The sequence below is a fragment of the Lagopus leucura genome, unplaced genomic scaffold (genome assembly GCF_019238085.1).
Source record: "Lagopus leucura isolate 7727_CA_CO unplaced genomic scaffold, USGS_WTPT01 Super-Scaffold_100012, whole genome shotgun sequence".
Taxonomy (NCBI): Eukaryota; Metazoa; Chordata; class Aves; order Galliformes; family Phasianidae; genus Lagopus; species Lagopus leucura.
The window spans coordinates 16,609,720-16,629,553 of record NW_024962267.1 but is presented as its reverse complement, the minus strand read 5'-3'; the positions used below and the strand labels follow the sequence as shown (position 1 = coordinate 16,629,553).

Here is a 19,834-nt window from a genome sequence, read left to right as displayed (position 1 = left end):
AAGCTCACCTGCACACATCCTGATGTAGCGTATTATACATTCCCAAAAGCAAGTATTTTATGGGTACAGGCTTCAGTTCCGAATTGAATCTTAGGGAGTGAGATCACAGTAGCTTCCAACATCACGTTACATCGCTTTTGTGGAATTTCCTGGAGCTATAGTGGAACACATGGCTTACAGGCCTATCTGCACTGCCTGCTGGGCCAGGCTGTACATCTCACACAGAAGGAGCAACCATTGCAGCTCCCAGCAGAGATTCCCTATGAAGAAAAAGACAAACTTAACAAAACTTCCCGAAGTGACTAACGAACTGAGCCTGAGTAAAAGGCAAAACCCTCACTGGGTTCTGAAAACAACGTTGAGTCTCAGTGCAGTATCGAAATGGCTAGGGAGGCTGCTCTAGTATCACGAGATCTTTCAGCTTAACAGAAGTTTGGAAGACAAAGACAGTTCATTATTCCAATCCTTCACATTTTTAAGTGACAGCAACTCTGCTAAACCCCTAGAAACCTACCTAAGAATCCCAACAGATCCTATCAAACTTCTTACAGCGATCGCTTAGAGTTGAGCACACAAACCATGCAGCTGCTACCAGCAAGCATCTGATTTATTGTACAAGGGCACAATACAGTTGAACACATCACTCAACAATTAAAGGCTGGACCAATCCACTTTCTTTTTGATCCAGCCACACTAGCTTTCCTAAGTCTTTTAATTTCCTTTCTCAAGTTGCCACAGCACTGAAAAAAAGACCTACTATTAGCTGGTATGCAATCACTTGCTCTACATAGAGAACTTAACTTAAACTGCAGGGAATTTTGTGAGAGAACATTAATAATTTAATACAAAGCTGGCTTTCCTGCACTGTCTACAAAAAAAAACAACAAAATAGCAGTAGCTCCCCAGCCATCACAAGCACTCCATCACCTTCTGAACTGGGGGTTCCCTCCCCAGCAGGCTGCCAGCCCCACACTCAAGGTGAATTCCCTGAGCTAAGATAGGTTCTCACATGAGTTACTGCTGCACCCAGGACTTTTGGACCACAGTGGGAGAGAGAGCCCTCAAACACAGACAGCTTGGCCAGGACAGGGCACAAACACACACTGTTCAAAAAGAAAACAAATGAGAAAATCTTGCTTTGGATTATGCCACAGCTTCACCTGTTTGCACCACTCTTCCCCAGGTCACTCTCAGCTGCCCCACCCAACCCCATGCAAACAGCCTACGTGAAATTCCCTGATGGTGCAATCCACCGTGGGCAGAAATTCAGGTTGCAATACCCATTATCCACACAGCTGGCCCTTTCAGTGTCAGCGTCAGCAAAGAGGCCAAGGACTGAATGGTCACGGTTGTACAACTCAAATGGAAGAGGACTTGCTCTTGCTCCCCAGTAATTTCTTCGGTTACTTATGGGAAAAGGTGTTAATTCACTAAGTGTTATGTCTCCATCTTTGGGGCAAGATGAATAATTAAATAATGATTCACAAACAGCTTCTTACAAAAGCAGCAAAACAACTGTTAGCTCTGTTATTCACAGCAAGATGTTTCATCACCTCCAAGTCCCAGGGTGGAATCTCCAGGTCTGTCTCTGCAGGATAACTCAAACGCTGCACTCACGCTGCACCTTTACTATTCTGTGCTTCCTGGACTTTTAATCCAGCCTCCAAAAAAAAAAGCACAGAAAGATTCTTCTCAAAACAAAAACACAAATTAATTGTCCATAGTAAGGAGAGGTATTGGTTTTTCCTTCAGGAATTTCCACTTATTACAGCTGACAGTACTGCTCGTTTGCCAAGCAAACCACTTATTACTGTAAAGGAGGCTGCAGCAGCTTCTTGGAGATCATTCTCCAAATTATTACTTTCCTATAACCAAAGATACTGAAGATCTTTATGACAGAAACAGACCTCACAACAAAACAAATAATACTTGGTACACTTGTTGTACAACATCTGTTGTACAACATCAGTTGACATCAGATACTAAAGCAGTTACAACTCCTGTTTTCCTACAGTTGCATATTCTTCTTTGCCAGAAAAATACTTTGCCAAGAACAAAACAATCAACTCTCCTGACAGGTGGTTTTCAGCACTACAGCCACCTGGCCCAGGAGACAAGTCAGGGCTTCCCTATTTTTAGGCATTAAATCAACTTCCACCAAACAGAACTCCTGGGGGTTTTTTGACACCACAAAACCCGCTGCTCTACAGAACACTTACTGTCATCGTGATAGCAGAAATGAGAAAAGGAGAGGAAAATGAGAGGAGGAATTGCAAACTGAACACAATGCAAATGCACTAAAGACAAATTTAAGAAGCGCTTGGAAAAGCTAACTGAGCAGTAAGTTCACTTATCCTTTCCCTACTAAAATCAAAAACAGCTACTGAAGCCATACTCCTCTTTTCATCCCATCAACTGAGATGATGACACTTGAAAAGAGCCCCCTGGCTCAAGACTTAAAGTGGCTTTTATCTTTAAAAGCATCAAGAGATCAGGCCTATCAGCGCCAGCTGCATCTCCATCAAGGCCTGCCTACTCTGCTTCACATCCCCTAGGACATTGCTGAGCCAGTGTGTTTAGCCTGGGGGCACTTGGAAAGCTTGAACCTGCACCCTACCCAGCTCTGTGCAGGCAGCTGCCCACCGGGGTGGTCCTCTGCAGGGAAACATCTTACTCGGCTTTACATAGAACGGAACACAAAGTGCACAGCAGCAAGCGCCCCAGAGCTGCGTGCAAGCTGGCTTGTGATTTAACAGAGCTGTGTACAAAGAAGTTCAGAGTTAGTGTTCGTCCCAATTCCCACTGCTTCTCACAGATGTGCACACCTAAATCCCCAGATCCTTTTGAAAATACCAACCTTAACAGTTTGGGCCCCTACATTCATACCTGCAAGCACACAAAAGGCAACAGATCCATTCACGTAATGAATGAACATTTGTTCTCATTTTCTTTGGGGAAACTGGTTCTACATCGCCAGTTCAGTGGGATGGGAAACATGCAAACTAACTGCAAAGCAGTAAAAATGTTTGTTTGGGGAAAAAAATAAATAAATAAAAATGACAGTAAGAAAAATCTTACTTGCAGTATTGATCATGAAAGGAAGAGCTGGAAGCTAACCTCATGCCTCTTTGTGTCACATGAAGAAGTCACCACCAGCTGAGATTTCAGGGAGAAATCATTTTTGTCCCTCCCTACTAATTGCTGAGGAGGTTTCAGGCTTATCTGCCCCAGTGGAAGCTCAGTGTGAAGCCCTTACGTGTGGATGAGACATGCAGAGCACACAAAGCACCAGGCAAGGATCTTGCTGCTCTCAGAGGGAAGCTGGGTGTCACAGCTGTACCTCCGTTCCACCAGCTACTTCATCAATTGTTCTCAAAAGAGAAAGTCTTCTGAAAAAAATAAATTCACACTCTGATTAAGTGAACTATGAGAAGTTAATTTGCAATTCCACAAACCCCAAGTGACTCCAAACCAATCTCCCTGACGTTTCACCTGCAGTAATTTAATAATTTATGTTGTAAGACCTATGGCCTACAAAAGGAAGATACTAGGACAGATCTTGAGTGCATTATTCACCCTAGTCCCACTGACTCAAAAGCACTACTAGGCCAATTAAAGCAAACAAGATTTATCAGCCACTACCCGTCACAACAATTAGCAGAACAAGCTGCTTTTGGTGCTGCAATCAACAGCTCTACAGCTAACAGCTCCCACCTGCGAGCACAGGCAGGGGAAGTACACAACAAGAGGCAAAGCCCTACGTGTCTTTCCATTCACATTCCTCTTTGCTAAAGTCACTACACAGCTTAATTCCGTGCTCCAGCAGAGACATGCAGCTTAAAGAGAACCTTCTACATTCACCCGTGCCAAACACTGTGAGACAGAAAACAACTGCATAGTATAGTTCGTTCCATCTCAGAGTAGACTTCTTTTCTTTTCTTCTCTCATCCCCTTCCTTTGCTTGCTATGAACTTAGTCTATCATTATTATTTCAAGTAATATTGACAAGCCTTTACGCATCTCAGAGCTCTAGAACACTGAAGCACTCCCTTTATAGGCTGCACGTGGTACTAAGATTAAGAAAAACTACAAAGCATCTTCAAAACTCGTATCAGCGTAGCAAAAGCTTCAGTTCCCTACAGCTCTTCTGCTGCAAATCAATCCAACTGAGCAGCCTCTACAGAGTGCCTCATTTTCAGGCTGCCCTGTGCCCTGCCAAGTATTCAGAAAGTAACTGTGCCCCTTGAAGGACCTGAATACCATTTATAGAAGCATCATAATTCATACTCTATAAGCAGGTCTGAATGAAGCTGTGGTTACAGTAGGAAAAACAGTATATTGTACTTGTCCATATACTGCCCTAACACAAATTATTTGTGTGAACTGCAGACAAGCATCCCCCCCCATGCCACAACCCGTAGTGGATGTAAATGTTAGTATGAAGATTAACTTCTAATCTGAGAGATTAAGTTGCGTCAAGGATGATTTTAGCCTAATAATTCTCCCTCTATCAAAAAGAAATGTAACTGAAAAAAGCTGCTGAGCTTCTTAAAGAAAATAATGAATGTTTGTGCTAACTTTCAGGTTCTGCAATCTAAATATCAGAGAAGAAAAAAAACCATTTACAGGTGAAGGGATGCGACTTCACTTGACCTGAATCATAATACCTTAACACTCTCTTTGGTGCAACCACGAGTATGAGTAATTCGGCTGGAGATTATGAATAGGAGATAAATGACTTGTAGAGTTCTCCAACTGGTTTTTGTTTTTTATGTACGTGCTCCAGTTAACAACTTACGTAATGAGGACGAGACAATTGAGCACTGAAGACACCAGAGGAAATGCCATTTCTGCCTTCAGCCAAAGTGTTTGTGTGAAATCTAAATTCTCAGAGAATCCTCAGGTAAGTTAGTTCTTTTTTTCCTCCTTGAGAACAGAAGCACAAGTGTTTATGAGAATAAAGAGCACCTCCTTTCTTCTCCACCCACATGAACTTGGCAGAGTGTGCCAGTATTTTGTGACATCAGCACTGAAAAAGCTGCGCTACATTGCTTCAGGGCCTCTGAGAAAATACAAACAACTAAACCATACACTGATTTAAGATCTGCCTTCTTCTCCTTTGCGTGCCCCGCATTCAAAGATAGACTTGTTGGTTCTCCCGGTAAGTCTGTCCCCAGTTCAGCAGCTGACTGGGGCTGGCACAAGGGATTCAAGTTTATCCTGTGCACCAATGAATGCTTATGAATCAGAAGGTCAGAACTGTTACCTGGGCAGTGTGTGGTGCGTTAGGGTTCTTAGAGCCGAAGAGCAACATTCCTCAGCTCAGAAACCGTAAAGGAAGCAAGAGCTCCCTGAGCTCTTAGCAGGACCAAGGAATTGGGAAGTGCCATTTTCCCCAGAAGGCAGCACTCAGCTTCCTGCCCACACCAGCGCGTTGAACATAGGAGGTGGTTGCCATTTCTGTCTGCATCCATTGGCAAGCTTAGCTCAAATGAAACGTCAAACACAGAAAGCTGCCAGAGAAGTAACACAAGAATCCAGGACAGGGGAGTGGAAATAGAAAACACATTCAGTTTAAACACGCCTTTTCTTTTTGGAACCATCAGCACGGTTCTCCTTGCATCTATAAGAGCATCCCTCACCTTAGTGCACCGCAACACCAGCAAAATCTGCAATCTAGATCATATCTCATCCCTTTTCTGTCCTTCACTCCTGCACTCCAGTGGAATTCACACTGAAGTTTCAGGCCTGCTCTGCAGATCAGAAAATTCAGTCTTGGTGAATACTCTTCCATGACAGCAATCTTCCTTACGGACAACAAAACCATCAGTCGAGAAGCCAAGACTCATACCTAGAACTGCTATCGGCCTCTTGACAACCAGATTTCAGCTGCAGACCATCTTCCACCACAAAGGGAAACAAATAATGGGACCTTTCCCTTCGTAGAGCAACAAAAAAACTGCATTTCTTCCTTTTAAGATTTTCAGTCAAGAGTTCACAAGGCCTAAAATGCTACGACACCACTGGGAGAAGATTAAGGGGCATACTTAGCAATATAGACTGCACAGTCACCTAGCTGGCAAGTAGGGCAAAACAGGAAATGAATGAGTTAGTAGCTCTTCTCATGTCAGTTGAAATACGAATGTTTATCTTGTAGCCATCTTATAATCAACACACATGCTGTTCTTCTTATTTTAGAATTTTCCACTGAACTGGCAGAGTTTACATATTCCCTAAATATATTCCCTACAAGTTTCCTTTGGTACAGTACTAAGTTATTCTTATTACAGAAGTCATTACTGTCATAGGAAAAGCTTCCCATTTACGGTCCTTCTGTATGTGGAGGAGCTATTGCTCTAGCACATGAGAGCAGAAAGCAGAGTCAGTCATCCGCACGCATCAGCACCACGCTGAATGAAGCGGTACTGATGACTGCAGGTAAAACGTGTTTCACTTGGAAAACGTCCAGGGGAGAATTCTCATATACTGACAGTAATGGCACTACTGCTGACTGTTCAACACCGCCCAAGTATTAGACAGTAGTCTTTGAGTAGCATTTCCATTCCATTTAGTGGAGGTATATACGTGCACACATACTTATGTACGCGCCCAAAATTTTACATGAAAAGGCTGCAAAATGGCAAGTCGACTGAAAATTATCCAAAGGCACCCACATCAGCATTACAGGAATGTCTTAGGGAACTTCACAGGGCCCCGTCTCAGTTCTGTAAGAAATCCTGACACTATCAGCACTCCAGGAAAAAAACATCTGCTGAATTGTTGGTAACTAGCAGATGGCGTTGTGGAACAGGGATAATGCTCTAGGAAAGGACAGGTGTTGGTTTAGAACTTGAAGAGAAATGCGGTCATTTTCTACAGAGTTCTGTCAGATTCAGAACAAGGCCTTTGTGCAAAGTCCTCTATGTTGCGGTCCCATCCCAAAATCAAAAAAGAAGCCAAGCATTCCCAAGTACTGAATTTCAAGTAGACCAGTATATGACTCCAGCAGACTGCAGGAAGTATCAAAGCTACTTGCTCTGAATAAATGACAGTGTTAGCCCAAACAGATGCTTTCCAGCATCTCAAATGCCATTTTATGAAGATGTACTTCTCCATCTGACAAGCAGCGTGGTTTCATCGGTTGTCACCATAGAAATCTAAATGCCAAAATCCAAATTAAACAGCTTTTTCAGAATGGAAAAAACAAACATCTCCTCTGTTTGTTACCTGTTCCAGGTGGTCTAAGCTATTAAACCAGATAACACAGAAAAAGACCATGCTTTTTAAAAACACCATTCCAACATTATTCACACCTTTTAGGCATCAAAATTAGTCACCAACATACAGGACCACACTCATATCTAACACAACTCCACTTCCCAGCTTTGTTAAAAAGTCAGGCTGAAAGGGGTCATCTTCTGCTCTGGAACTGTAGGCTGGCTCTAGCAATAAAACTCAAGCCTTTTAAGATCTCTATGACCATGAATGGCTGTATGAAACTTAACCCAATAAAGGGAAGCACTTCACTGTGCTCCCTAGGTAAGGTAATATTTTAAGTATTAATTACTGCTACTAAGGTACAACTTTGGAGTCTTGAAACTATTCTACCATTAACATCTTTTACATAATTACACCACAGGTCTCTCTGGAAAAAAGAACACACAAAAAGAAAGGAAAGGAAGCTGAATGCCTATAAGCAGAACTGCCAAAGTTGTCAGACACACATGGTTTTAAAGCAACTTCACACAAACACACAACATTCCCAACAGTTCTCACTTACTATGAAAGCAATTGCCAAAAAGCCAATACAAAAAAAAAATAGAAACAACAAAGAGAGCTTCCAACCACCAACTCTACCCCCCTGCTTCTCCAGGCTGATTCCATCCACAGCTTAGCTCCAATTTTCTCTACTACTTCATACATGCTCAAGCCTCCAGTAAGTTCTCCACCATGCTACAGTTAACTCCTTCCCAACAACATGATTACTGCGCCTGGCTTTCTGCTTTGACTCCTTTAAGAGCAAGGCTCAAGTTAGTCCTCCAAGTCTACAATAATAGCATCTGATTCTGCAAATGCCATTGAAAAAAATCACTACAAGATTTATACCAGCATCTCGTGTTAGTCTTAATATCAGTGCATTACAGGAGCAGCAAGCACAGATATCCAGAAACGCAAATCTTATCAGGTTTGCCTATAGCAGCAGGTCTGGTGAGGAATAAGGACCAGTGCTCTGTTCTTTATCACAACTTTCCCCAGCTGGGGAACCATCACAGCACACAGCTGCTACTCATTCCCTCCCCATTCTCTGCTCAGACACCTCCTCCATGATAAAAAAAATAAAAACAGAAAAAAACCCACTCTCAAAGACTGAAGCTGCCTATCCCAAAGAAGTGCCCTAATTACACCTTTCTCCCAGTTTACACTTCAATTTTAGCTTCAAGACAGCTGGGTTTCTCTCTGGGGAAAAACAACAGCAGCACGCCAAAGCCTCTGGATACCTTCTCCCTGCCTTTCTTTGCATGTGCCACTGTGGGGTTTCACACAGGTCTAAGACAGCATCAGTCCACAACAAAAGGGTCGTTTGGTCTCTCTGGGTAACAAACTGTTAATGTAAAGGCTGTCTAACCTGGGGCAGTAGCTTTCAAGAACTGTGAAGATTTATTATTCCTCTCCCGCGAGTAAAAAAATAAATACCTTACAGGTTCCAGATTCACAGAGATTAAAAGAAGGAAAGGCTTACTGAATGACTTGATCCATCCTTTCATGACAGAGTTGTTCCATATTCATGTGGCTACTCTGTATTATTCAGTAGGGTATTATCGGCTCATCTTCAAGGAAAACAAACAAACAACAACCTACCCAGCACCTGGAAGCCAGTTTGTCTTCAAGGAGGATCTCGGCTGCAGGACCAACCCCCCCCTAAGTGGATGCCTTAAAAACCGAAAGGACATTTAAAACATGAATTTTGACTTGGATTTCTCAGAACTCACGGCAAGAAATTCACAGCAGGTCCTGATATGAACACTAAAAAGGAATTGGCATTTGAATAGTAAATGTATATCAAATTCTAAAAAGAAACAGACTAGATCTTTCGCTGCAAAGAAGCTGCTCAAGAAATGCAAAGGACAAAAGCCAGCAAGTGTGAAAAAAATTCCAGATGAAGATTCGTGCAGATGCTCCAAAGTGCTTGTAAGGACAGCAATCACAGTTTACACAGGCACAGGACTACTAAAGTTGGCTCCTGGCTTGCTACCCCCGTGATTCAGCTCAAAGCCCTTCCAAAGCAGGAGTGCATTAGCCCTGACTCAGCCAGAGCCATGAGACAAGGGCCACGACACACAAAAAGAACTCCTGTAGGAAATGGCAGCTCCCACCTTCCAGCATGGCAGGAGGACAGCCAAAACCCACCCACATATCTCAGTACCACCATGCCTCTTCTACCTGCTGGAGTAGGCAGGAGAATACGGGGGATGCAGGAGAGGAGCAATTTCCTCACAACCACTTCTGTGCACCCACACTGCAGCAGCCTGATTTCCTGACCCACCACGTGCCACCCCGCTGCTGCTGACTGATCACCAACACAGAAAAAGGTCGTGTATTAGCACAGTGCTTACCAAACCTCTAGTTCCCTCCAAGTGGTCCCACAACAGAGAATTTCAAACCTCCTGAGTTAGCCCTTTCTGGATTGCAGACACACTGAAGGGGAAACACTAAATAAAAGGAAATGCAGGTTGAACATTAGTGTAAAATACTGAGTCAAGCTGCTATAAATCACGGTGCAAACTCCGCTGCACACATAAATATTCAGAAGCACACAACACCAGCTGCCCTGGGGGAGCAGAATAATACCAAATCTTTGTTGCCGCCACCGCTCCCAGCTTTGCAGTCTCCAGCCCACCTGCCATCATCCTGGGCTGCTTTGTGTCTGTGACGGATGTGCACAGACTCTTTTGTTGCATGCTCACAAAAAAGCACCCGTATTATGTCCAAATTCTAACAGTTCAAGTAGCTCTAATTCAGCTTCGAGCTCTGCTCTTTGTCCTCTAAAAATAACTCACGTTTAATTGCAACTTACTACAATTTTCTAATTCTCTGTGACCCCAAATGTCTAAATCTATTACTCCAAGGCAGCCACAGTAATCCTTAACGAAGGTGTGGATATGATGCAGCATGCTAGGGGCCATCTGGTTGCCAGGTGTTTCCTGGCTTAGCTTTTCCTCACAGCACATCCCTCCTCCTACTCCTCTAATTCTAAGAAAGACAATTTCCACCTCAGGACACTCCTTCATTAAAGACACGGGCAAGGCTTTTACTGCAAGCAAGTTTGATTTTCTGCTTGCAGCAGGAAGCCTGGAAGGGCTGCTTGTTACCAGACATATCTCCCTGTGAGCAGCAGCAAAAGACTGTACCAAGTGTATTTCTGACTGTCTGCAGGAAGGGAGCCAAGTGCAGTGTTTTCATGGTCATCTTCCATCTTAATGTTCTTCCCTTACAATCATAAAACTGAACTAAAAGATAGGGGGGCAGTCTTCTAGCTATCAGAACTATTCACATGAAGAGGCGATTGAAAAAAAACACAGGGCAAGAGAAGTTTAATTTCACATCTGTCAAACAGTATCACAGCCTATTCAGAAACATTAGAACCTATATTTTAATTTCACAAGAAGGACACTGATTTCCCTGAAATCCCTCTCTTTCAGACAGGCCTTCCAACTCTCAGTTACGTATTCCTATCCCTCCACAGCACTCTGCAACACTTCTATTTGCTGGCTCAGAATTAGAAAAACAAATCAACATTGTCAATACAGGAAGGTACATACTTCATACCAATTAAACTCTGCCACTGCCAGCTTCTTAAGAAATTAGCAGTAATAAGAGGTTACTCCCTCACGAATAGCAGTGTTACAGGACAAGCAAAAGCAAATTCATAAAGAGATCTCAAAGCAAGATTTTGTAACTCACCTTAACATCTCCAAAACCAACAAATCAGAAGTTAGCCAATGAATAGGGCACAGACCTGGAACAGTTGCACTAAAAACCACAACTACCACAGAGTCTCAGTTCTGTCCTCCTAGGAACTGTGGGTCAGGCGTTGCTTCAGCAGGTGCTGCTTGCCTCAAAGCCCGAGCTGACAATAAGGGCTTCAAAGATGACTAAGTCTAGACGGACCAAAGAACTGGAAGGTAGCACAGTTACAGCTCCTGGGTGCACATCGAGCAACACTGGCTACAGCTGCACAGGTCATCCCTCACCTGGCCTGTGACTGGATACAAAGGCCGGGCTGACCCTCTGTGCCTGCTGGCAGTTGTGGTAACAACGCGGATCGGAGCTGGCACCCTGTGCTGGAGTGGAGAATCCCAGTACATCTAAGCAAACACACATGGTCATCCAGGCATCTGAAGATCCAATACAATAAAGCCACTGTAAAAGTGATAAAACATGCTTCTAACTTGAGGGTGACAGTAACCATCTATTAAAACTTGACTACATATTATTAATTCCACTTAATGCTAACACTGAACAAAAACAAGAAGGAAAAAACCCAACTGACTGAATTCAGCTTTCTCACCAATAGAAGCAGTTCTGTACTACAGGCCCCTGTAAGCAAATGCTGTTTGACCACAGATTTTTTTTTCCAAATGTAGAATCAGAATGGTCCAGGTTGGAAGGGAGCTCAAGGATCACGAACCTCCAACCTCCCCCAGCACAGGCAGGGCCACCAACTTCCACATTTAATACTAGACCAGCCTGCCAAGGGCCCATCCAACCCGGCCTTGAAAAAAAATATGTATTCCACAGAAGTATGTGCTCAATTATTCATACTGAAATACACACTTAAGAGTAGCTTTGATGCTGCATTTCATATATTGACATTGTTTTACACAATGCTAGCAGCGTGCCATTTTAAATAATCGGACTAAAGAATTATAAGTATCACCTATAAATCACTGCTGCCAATTCTGACAAACTATAAAATTATATATAACCACGTTATGCCTTTTGTTCAACATCTCAGATACACATTTATTATATGCTGTAACAGACAGCACTGAGCAATAAGAAATGCTTACGTTAAACATTTGCCTAAGTCTTTTTCAGAAACGCAACCAGCTCTCTGTACCCTGAAAGGCTTAACTTTTCTGAACACCATGGAGTGAAAGCCCTTATTTACAGCGTTCTATCCCTTGCTCTTTGGAATGAATCACGTTATTAACTGTTCCACAGCCCTCCCTCCCCCCACTCCCCCAAAAATGAGAGGCTTGTTTGTTGTTTTGTTTTGTTTTTTTTTTTTTAATTACTCTCATGTGTGCCTGCCAACTTTCTCTTTACTATTCCACAAAATATAAATATTTTCCCCTCTCTAACCCAAAAGAAATATACAGTTTCCTTCCTCCTGGTTGATGTGTTTCTCCAACATTTTTCTCGAGGAAATTTTTTAATGGGGCATCTAATTGATCATGTTAGAAAGAAGTGGTGAGGCAGCAGGGATAAAAAAAACTAGCTTGCCATTCTCCTTTTAGACACATCGAGTCCCACACCGAGCCGAAATGCCAGCTCTGCTCTGGATCAGCAGCCACACAGACACCAGGCTCCAGGTGTGTTCTGAGCACGCTGACTGCCAGCCGGGAGCAGCATCCCGAGGGCCCAACTCCGCCCTGCCTGTGCCGCTGCAAACTGAGAACTGCTCTGATGAAGTTGAAAGAGCTTGCTGTTAAGTTCTGTCCGTTGTGTTGGAAAATACTTCTCCCTCACGTTTTCATGGTCATCGCTCAGCCCTGCAAATTTTCTAACACAGGCACAGATAAGTGCTGAAGGAAAGCAGGGTAACCCTGCAGGCCAGGAAGCACTTATAACTGACACACCTGCTTTCATCTCTGATCCACCCCGAGCTGCTGGTTGACCAGCAGGATGGGATGTGAATTACTGGGCGTCCAAACCATCCCTTGAAGAGCAAGCACTACTCTCCTTTTTCTGTGCAAACCATTCAGCTACACATCTGTCTCTGCCCTTTGGAAGCCCCTAGAGTTTCTCCTCAGCTTTCCTATGCATTCTCTAATTGCTGAGAGAAATAAAAGCTAGGACTGAGTTCAGCATGAGTCAAGCAGAGCAGGCTAATGCCTAACTGTGTGAACACAGACTTGCTGAAAACAGAAGCAGCAGCATGCCTACCCACCACACCCTGCAATACTGCTCCCAAAGAGCAGCCTAAGACACCTGAAAAGCACGTGGGGCACCAGCAATCAGGAATCTGGCAGTGGAGGCACAGTGCTCATGAACATACAGCTGCTGTTAATCAGGCTATAGCCCCAGTAGCAGCTCTGCTTTCTGAGTGATACCACATGGCCAGAGCAGAAATGGGTACCCAACCGTATCTTACCTGGTCACGTGAAAGCAGATGAAAGAACGGGACCGGGACTCTCAAAGGCCTTGGGGTCTGTATTCCACAATCAGCCAGGGCATGCTGGAATCATGTCAACTTTTGCAAGAGCTGGATGGCAGTGCTTGGAGCTGCCGTGTTGTAGTGTGCAACCTTAGGTCCAGAGTCCAGACAAATCCTCCCTGAGGGATCAAATCTTTCAGCTCCAACCTGGCAGTCATAGCAAAGCCGCTGCAGAGAACAGAGTAACTTGGCACAGAAAGGGCTGGCTAGCAAACACGAGCCCCAGAACGGAACAATTCAGATCCAGACCTGAACTCTTCCTAAAGTCAAAGGATTTCAAACACGCAGTGTCGGCCCATTTCACAACAAACACAGAAATGAAGCTTCCTTCACAGTCCCTCTGAGTCTCTGAGCTTTCTCAGAGAGTAACAGGGCCCTTCCACTGGTGGCCTGGTGTCTTGCAATTGCCTGCATTGGCTTACCTAGTTATTACAGTCATCTTCTGTGGAAGATATGAAGAAGGGGGAAGACAAAAAAAAAAAAAAAGACTTAGCTCTACCTCAAGGCCAGCTGAGGTGACTTGGGACACATTCTGGACAGCACAGTGGTTGAGTTATGCAAGGAAAGGGGCAGATCCACTCTCTTGGCCAGCAGAACCCGGTTTCTGGTCCCTTTTGAAGGTCTGCAGCATTTCTAGCACATCTGCTGTTCATCTCAGGATCAAATTTGGCCAAGGGCCAGAATTCTCAAAAACTCTGCTCTGAGCCTTCTTACCCTATGTTCTCTTTTTGAGGCATTTTCTCACCTCATTCATCAAAACTGCACCCAAGATCAGAAGCTCAGGAGAAGTGGCAAGTTTCACACTGTGAGGCAGCTGCTCTAACAGATAATGCACGCTCCTCAAAATAAAGCCGACAGCTTCCAGTTTTAAACCAGAAACCAGCCCCTATCGGTCTCTCCAGAAAATACAAGTGAAAACGTAGGGTTGTTTGAATCAATAGGTCTTACAATTAAATGCTGTCAAGTTAGCTGACATGACCAGAGTATTGTTCTGTTAATATTGCTCATCCACAGGTTGCACGTGCATTAAATACAGCTAATTTTGCAAACGGATACTGGATATTTAATTTCCATCTCCCTCAGGGAGAAAAATAACAAGTTTTACAACAGAAAGGAAAGTTTCCATAGACTCAGGTCCCTGGAAGCTGCTGCAATCTGGCTGCATTAGGGCACACAACGCTACCTCCTATCAGAAAACTCCTAATAACTAGTCCTTCTCAGGGGGTGTGACCAACAGGAGACAAGGAATATTCCTCAGGTCCCTGCACCCAGGGGCACCACTTGTAAATTAAGGAAAAGAATTTGCCTGTGGAGCTGAACTCTACCCACAGATCTGTAGCTCAAGCATTCACTGGTATAAATGATTATCCCCCTCATGTGCAAAAGCATCCCAGATTTTCAATAATGAGAAAACAGAGCTGAGAATGGAATTGTCTTTTTCCCGATGGTGCAAGTTAGGTTTCAATGAACTCAATGTGGTTCTATTGATTCTCGCCACCTCATGCTCTTGCTTACAACAAAATCAGCACACCTTCCTCATATAGCTAGGCACGCTTACTTCATCTGGAGGACAGACACTGCGTGCTAAAATAAACAAATACTTACTCCACCACGTAAAGCTAGAAAAACAACATGTTTAAAAATGCTAGGGAAAAAAAAACAAAAACAGAACATGTTGGTCAAGACTACTCAGCCAGCACCTGTCTCTAATTACCAAAAACAATGAGATTTGATAAATCTCTACATCACCAAGGTTGCCCAGGTCTCGTATTTGCACCACAATTCCTTTCAAGTTGGCACCCTAACAAAGCCACTAGATACTGAGTACCAACACGGCACAGCTGTGACAGCTTCTTCTCCTCCCTAGTCAAGATAAAAGAATAAAGATCAGTTTCATCTGTGTGACTGCTCTACTCTACACCAGCGAGTGTAAAACCATAAGGAGCAACTGCATTAGCTCATCGTTTCTCCTTAATAAAGCAGCAAACAATTAGTGTTAAAGTAAAATGGGTCAGTCAAGACCTCAAATCTTCTTAACAGCTAGCACGGTCAACCCATGTGGTCACAGCAATCCAAATTAACCCCGCGGATGCATCAGTCTCTTCTTCCAATACCTACAAAGCAATTACAAATGTCACATTTAATGTCCTTCTAAAACATCCTTCTGCAGCTTAGTAGCACAACCTGTGATTTACCCTACCCTGGAAGGAAAAGCTTTTTCCTTTGCTGAGGCAGATGGCTTAGGAAACTACCCGTTTCCATCAGTGCCTCACTAAATCTGCCCCACCCTGTGGAAATCAGTCTCTTGTTGGTTTTTCCTTATTAACTCAAATGCACTACAGAATCACTGCTAACAAGCACACCTGTATGTGAAGGAGAACAGGGGGAAAAGGCACCAGCACATTTAAACATAGCACTGCTACACTCTCCCTCAATGCTTGCATCTGTTTCCTCTGTAATCTAGTGACTTCAAGGAACACTGCCCACTCCCATGCCTTCTCTGGAAGTCCTCAGCACCACCAATCATCATCAGGGGTTTTCCACAACTAAGCCCGTGGACACTGAATTTAAACTATTTTCCATTCCAAGCAAAACAGTTTAAAACTGTGAGCCTTAACTTTAAAGCATGCTTAACATTCATTTTCAAGAACTAAGCGTGTATTGAAACATGTAATAAATCCAGACAGACAAAAGTAACCATCTCTGGGTCTTGAGGAACAATTGCACATACAATCATAAAATGGCTTGAGTAGGAAGGGACCCATAAAGGCCACCGAGTCCAACACCCCTGCAATGAACAGGGACATCTGCAGCTAGATTTAGTGCTCAGAGCCCCGTACAGCCTGGCCTTGAATGTCTCCAGGGATGGGGCAGGACATCCGCAGCACCTCTGGGCAACATGTCCCAGTTCTTTACCACACATACTGTAAAATGGAAACACATTTCAAGTACACCCATTGACTTTGAAGTAGCACACACATGAAAAGCCCAGATCATCAGATAATTCAGTGTAGAAGGTACCTTGGGAAGCCAGCTAGCCCTAGGGCTCAAGAACACTGCAATTTTCCAGATTTCTGGCTGCTACCCACTTGTGCACGTTAACTGCAACACTTCTAATCCATTTCTGGATAAAGCCTCAATTTAGCCACAAATGTGCTAAAGGCAAAGAATTTCTCTTAAGAGTACCCCAATAAAGCCACAGGATAAAAGGGTGCTTTTTATCTTTGCTGAGCCAAAGGCTACACCAGATGAGCTCCCAGTATCCTCATTGCCAGTGCCTGGTATTACATGGGAAAGAGATCTCAACTTTGGACAGACCCACAACTTCCAGAGAAGCGCTACTAGAGCTTGCTTTTATTTTTTCCCTCCTTGAGCTGGTCGTCATTTGTCTTACTGTGGCATATCAGATTCCACATCTGACAGATGCTTCATCTCCTTTACAAGTTCTGTCAGTGCCTTCTGACTTTATAGAGCTTATAGTAATAAAGAGGCAATTTTTTGAAATCCATTATCATCAAGTCCTCACAAGCTAAATTCTTTTTGAATTCTCCCTCTTCTCACTCCTTTAAGAAAACAAACCTGTCTCCAACACATGTATATGAAATGCCACATTTGGAGGTGACTGCTGAAATAGTCCAGCAGAGTCTGAAATGGGCCTCACCCACCCGTTTCTGTGTTTAGATATTTCCAGCAATTTCCAGAGCTCAGACAACTGTTCAGCAAGAACAGGGCCATAACGAGAGGGACCAGAAACAGCTCTGGTGTCAGTACAAAGAGCAAACGTTTCCTCTCGAGAATCCAGGTACACGGCCTTGCAAACAGTACCTCATACAGAAAGCAGCATGGTGCAGGCTGAAAGGAGGGGTATGCTTCTGAAAAATGCCAAGTAACAAGGGAATTCTTATCCCAGAGACCACAGCAATTCATTTAGGGACTACTGTAATCACTCACGTTCCAGCGCAGGACCTCAGGGGTCATTAAATGATGACGATTTTTTTATTGTCACAATATATTTAAAGAGCCCAGCTAAGTGGGTACTGACATAACATACCATAACAATTACATCAGATCTCTAAATCAAGGGTTCAAACGCTCCTTTATGTAACAAACTGCATTATTAGCGCAATGAACTGCATTCAGAGTGTGCTAAAATTCTCCACAGAAGAACAGCGACTTTTTATTCTCAGGATGACAGCTCTTTGGCTTCTCTTGCACACCCGCAGGCAAACCACAACATGGGTGCAACAAATTATAAAGTTCCATTAACCGAATCCTTAACAAAAAGGGATGGAGGGAGAAGTAGCACCACTTCTCCTCCCGAGCCTAGCCACACAAGGACTCACTTGCTTCCTCCATTTTCGCCCTGCAAATGGCCTCGCTAAGCCCAAGGGGTGCAGTGTGTTGGTTCAGCTCACCTGTAAGGCTCTGCAGTGCTGCTGCCTGAGCACCAAGACTTGGTACCACACCAAATTTGGGGTCCTGCCTGCTGCCAAGTGCATTCTGTAAGCTGGTGAAATGAAAAGCACAGCGTTGAACTCTGGTTCCTAAACTGAGGTGCTACTGAGGTGAGTTTGGGGCTCACCCACCATTTTTACATACCACATTTTGAAAATATTAACAGCAGAAACACACACCCATCCACAAACTGACCCAGGCTGTCTCTGTGCTAACAGAGTTTCTATGCATAGAGCTTCTATCACAAGTAGGGAAGGTGTCCGTTCTCTCACTTCTTAGTTATCCATCAAGAAACGGCAGGGGGATTTTCATCAGGTAAAGCTCTCTCTGCACATTCTCTTCCTCTCCTCAGCAAGGGCTGAGATGCTGTAATCACGTCATCCAGTAGGGAGGGAAGTGAGAGAAGCTATTGGAAACAAACACACCCTGCAGCTGAGCTCTTTTTGGGTGCATCAGAGCTGATATCCACAGTCAAGGCATAAAGCAGCACACAGGTGGCAAGAAAAAGGCTCCATGAGGAAAGCAAACGTCTGGGCAGGAAGGGGGAAATACAGAACAGAGAGGAGACGTGCTTCCACCCTGCAAAGAAGAACACGTCTGAAAACAAAAGGGACAGGTTTGCTGGATGGGGAGCAGCACAAGTGCTGGACAGCAAACGGTTCTTGGAGAGAATCACTGCCACAAAGACACGAGAGATCACGAGAAGGGAGGGCAGGAACTTAGAATATTTGGTAGGAGTAACAACGTGTACGTACGCAATCAGTGATTTTACGTGCACAACCCCTTTATGTGAAAGCCTGCTATTTTGTATCAGGAAGAAGCTCGCACTGAATGCCACCACCAAGTCAGAGAATATCTTTATTCAGAGGAAACCTGAAAGTTCCATCGGAAAATGAATTCGGTTGGCATCCTGAAGGCAGAAAGCAGCTGCGCAGCCGCTTCTTTCCCAAAGCTGGGTCACACACACACACACGCACCAACCTGAAGCGAGCGGCGTTTATTCGTCACATCGCAGCGCGGAGCTGCGCGCCCGCGGCTCCCACCTGCAGCAGCTCGAGCAGGGCGCTCCGCAGAACGCTCTCTTCCACAGCGAGGCTTTGTTCGCCGCCGCCCCGCTGCGGTTACAGCGGCCACGCGCGTTTCCTCCCCCCCCCCCTCCACCAAGAGCAAATTAAAAGCGCTTACACCCGCGGCACCCCCGCGTCTCAGGCAGCGTTCTTTGTTCAGCCTCACAGATCCCTTTAGAGGAGCTTAGGAGAAGAAGGGGGAGGGTGGGAGAGGACAGAAGGTGACATCCTTCACAGGGTTTTAAGCGCTACGGATGCTCAGACCCCTAAGGGGAGCTGACCCGAGCTGACTGCTGCCAGGAGGATAAAAGCAGCGCGTTCCGGGGTCACGGCCCCGCCGCTTACCTGCAGGAGGTGAGCGGAGCCGCCCTGCCGCCCGCCCGCCCGCGTCCCACAGGCATCGCCCGCGCCTCAAAGGCATCGCCCGAGCGCGGGGGGCGGCACGAGCCCTCCTCGCGCCTATCGGCTCCCAGAGGTCGCCACGCGCCGGGGCGGCGCGAGACCTTCCCGCGCGCCGCTCTGTGAGGGAAGCCCCCCGCGGCGCGCCCGGACCACCGAACCCCAGCCCGCCGCCGCTCGCTCCTTTCTCTCCGCCCTCCCTTTCCTCCGGCGGACCCCCGCTTCGCGCTCCCTTACCTGAGCGCCGCGAACAGCTACCGGCACCGGAGCGCCGAGGGGCAAAGATGCGGCCGTTCCGCCGTCCAGCCCACCCGCCCCGCCGCTCTCGGGGCTGTCGCCGGGACGCGGCCGCCTGCGCGCCGCGAGCCCCCGGGACCCGCCCCGCTCCTCCGGCCCCGCCTCGGCCCCGGCGCCGCTCCCGCAGGGCCCCCGCGGCGGTGACGGAGCGCCCGGCCCCTCGCCGCCGCCCCGC

At 45.3% G+C, this 19,834-nt stretch overlaps 1 protein-coding gene across 1 annotated transcript in view; it reads right to left on the bottom strand.

The window, feature by feature from the left end:
• MAP2 (microtubule associated protein 2) overlaps nucleotides 1-19,696 on the bottom strand; it is a 192,001-nt gene extending 172,305 nt beyond the window's left edge. Inside the window, exon 1 of the mRNA XM_042874432.1 lies at nucleotides 19,600-19,696. The gene's annotated coding sequence lies outside the window, so the exon portion shown is untranslated. The remainder of the gene's footprint in view (nucleotides 1-19,599) is intronic.
• Nucleotides 19,697-19,834: the final 138 nt, after the last annotated feature.